Source organism: Bubalus bubalis, chromosome 2 (genome assembly GCF_019923935.1).
Source record: "Bubalus bubalis isolate 160015118507 breed Murrah chromosome 2, NDDB_SH_1, whole genome shotgun sequence".
Taxonomy (NCBI): domain Eukaryota; kingdom Metazoa; phylum Chordata; class Mammalia; order Artiodactyla; family Bovidae; genus Bubalus; species Bubalus bubalis.
The window spans coordinates 98,967,754-98,971,151 of record NC_059158.1 but is presented as its reverse complement, the minus strand read 5'-3'; positions in this window follow the sequence as shown (position 1 = coordinate 98,971,151).

The window sequence follows — 3,398 nt, the reverse complement described above, 5'->3', positions numbered from 1 at the left end:
AAACATATTACAGGCCAATATCACTGATGAACATAGATGCAAAAATCTTCTCAACATGCTAGCAAACCAAATCCAACAACACATTTAAAGGATCATAAACCATGATCAAGTTGGATTTACCCTAGGGATGCAAGGAATTTTCAATATCTGCAAATCAATCAGTATGATACAATATATCAACAAACAGAGGAATAAAAGCCCATATGATCATCTCAATAGGCGCAGGAAAAGCTTTTGACAAAATTGAACACCCATTTATGATAAAAATTCTCCAGAAAGTGGGCATAGATGGAAGCTACCTCAACATAATAAAGGCCATATACGACAAACTCACAACTAACATCATTCTCAATGGTGAAAACAAGACAAGGGTGCCCACTCTCTTCACTATTATTCAATATAGTTTTGGAAGTTCTATGGCAACCCACTCCAGTGTTCTTGCCTGGAGAATCCCAGGGACAGGGGAGCCTGGTGGGCTGCCATCTATGGGGTCACACAGAGTCAGACACGACTGAAGCGACTTAGCAGCAGCAGCAGTCATGACAGTCAGAAGAAATGGAAATAAAAGGAATCCAAATTGAAAAAGAAGCAAAACTGTCACTTTTTTCAGATGATATGATACTACAGAAAACCCTAAAGCTAGTACCAGAAAACTACTAGAGCTCATCAAAAAATTCTGTAAATTTGCAGGATACCAAATTTATATACAGAAATCTCTTGCATTATTATACAGAAGCCTCTTTCATTACTACACACTAATTATATAAATAATGAAAGACCAAAAAGAGAAATCATGGAAACAATGCCATTTACCATTTCATCAAAAAGAACAAATACCTAGGAATAAATCTACCTAAGGAAGCAAAAGACCTATACTCAGGAAACTATAAGATACTGATAAAAGAAACCAAAGATGACACAAACCAATGAATATATCATGTTCTTGAATTAAAAGAATCAATATTGCAAGAATGACTGTACTACCCAGAGCAATCTACAGATTCAATGCAATCCCCATCAAATTACTAATGGCATTTTTCACAGAACTGGAACAAAAAATTTCACAGTTTGTATAGACATTCAGAAAACTAAGATCATGCCATCTGGTCCCATCACTTCATGGGAAATAGATGCGGAAACAGTGGAAACAGTGGCTGACTTTATTTTTCTGGGCTCCAAAATCACTGCAGATGGTAATTGCAATCATGAAATTAAAAGACGCTTACTCCTTGGAAGGAAAGTTATGACCAACCTAGATAGCATATTAAAAAGCAGAGGCATTACTTTATCAACAAAGGTCCGTCTCGTCAAGGCTATGGTTTTTCCAGTGGTCTGTGAAGAAGGCTGAGAACCGAAGAATTGATGCTTTTGAACTGTGGTGTTGGAGAAGACTCTTGAGAGGCCCTTGGACTGCAAGGAGATCCAACCAGTCCATCCTAAAGGAGATCAGTCCTGGGTGTTCATTGGAATGAATGATGTTGAAGCTGAAACTCCAATACTTTGGCCACCTGATGCGAAGAGCTGACTCATTGGAAAAGACCCTGATGCTGGGAAAGATTGAGGGCAGGAGGAGAAGGGGATGACAGAGGATAAGATGCTTGGATGGCATCATCGACTCAATGGACATGAGTTCGGGTGGACTCCAGGAGTTGGTGATGGACAGGGAGGCCTGGTGTGCTGCAGTTCATGGGGTCACAAAGAGTCGGACATGACTGAGCAACTGAACTGAAGTGACTGATAGACACAGAAAAGACCCTGAATAGCCAAAGCATTCTTGAGAAAGAAAAATAGAGTTGGAGGAATCAGTTTCCCTGACTTCAAATAATATTACAAAGCCACAGTAATCAAAATAGCATAGTATTGGCACAAAAACAGAAATATAGATCAATGGAACAGGATATATAGAAAGTCCAGAGGTAAACCCATGCACCTATGGTCACCTGACCTATGGAAAAAGAAGCAAGAATATACAATGAAGAACAGACAATCTTTTCAATAAGTGGACAACTATACATAAAAGAATGAAATTAGAACACCCCTAACATCATACACAAAAATAAACTCAAAATAGATTAAAGATCTAAATGTAAGGCCAGGCACTATAAAACTCTTAGAGGAAAACATAGAACACTCTTTGACATAAATTACAGAAATATATTTTTCGATCCACCTTCTAGAATAATGAAAATAAAAACAAAAATAAATAAATGGGACCTATTTAAACTTAAAAGCTTTTGCACAGTAAAAGAAACCATAAACAAAACAAAAACAACCCTCAGAATGGGAGAAAATATTTGCAAATGAAGCAACTGACAAGGGATTAATTTCTAAAATCTACAAATAGCTCTTGCAACTCAACTGGGGAAAAAAGTGAAAATGGGCCAAATATCTAGGAATAGACATTTTTCCAAAGATACAAATGGCTAAAAAGCTCATGAAAAGATTATCAACATTCCTAATTATTTGGGAAATGGAAATCAAGATTAAAATGAGGTGTCACTTCACACTGATCAGAATGGCCACCATCAAAAAATCTACAAACAGTAAATGCTGGAGAGGGGGTAGAGAAAAGGGATCCCTCATCCACTGTTGGTGGGAATGCAAACTGGTACAACCACTACAGAGAACAGTTTGAAGGTTCCTTAAAAAACTAAGAATAGAATGATCATATGATCCAGCAATCCAACTCCTAGGCATATATCCAGAGAAAATCATAATTCATAATGATATATGCACCCCAATGCTCATTGCAGCACTATTTACAACAGCCAGGACATCGAAGCAACCTAGAAGTCCACAATGACAGACAAATGGATATAGAAAATGTGGTGTTCAGACATACAGTGGAACACTGTTCAGCCATAAAAAAGAAGTGGAATAATGCCATTTACAGCAATATGGATGGACCTAGAGATTGTCATCTCTCAAATATATAATATCACTTATATGTGAAATCTAAAAACAGGGTACAAATGAACTCATCTACAGATCAAAAGCAGTTATAGATGTAAGGGAACAAACTTACGGCTACCAGGGAGTCCGGGGTGGGGGATGGATAAATTGGAAGATTGTGATTGACATATACACACTATTATATACTAAATAGATAATTAATAAGGACCTACTGTATAAAAGTGGGAACTTTACTCAATATTCTATAATGGCCTATATTGGAAAACAATCTAAAAAAGAGTGGATATATGTGTATGTATAACTGATTCTCTTTGCTGTACACCTGAAACTAACATAAGCATTGTAAATCAACTACACTCTAATAAAAATTCTTTAAAAAACCATCACATATACACAACAATCAAAATTCCTTCCTGTCATGTTCCCAAACTATTTTTGTCTTGCTTCATACCTAATTTAGAACATGTCATAAATATTATCTAAGC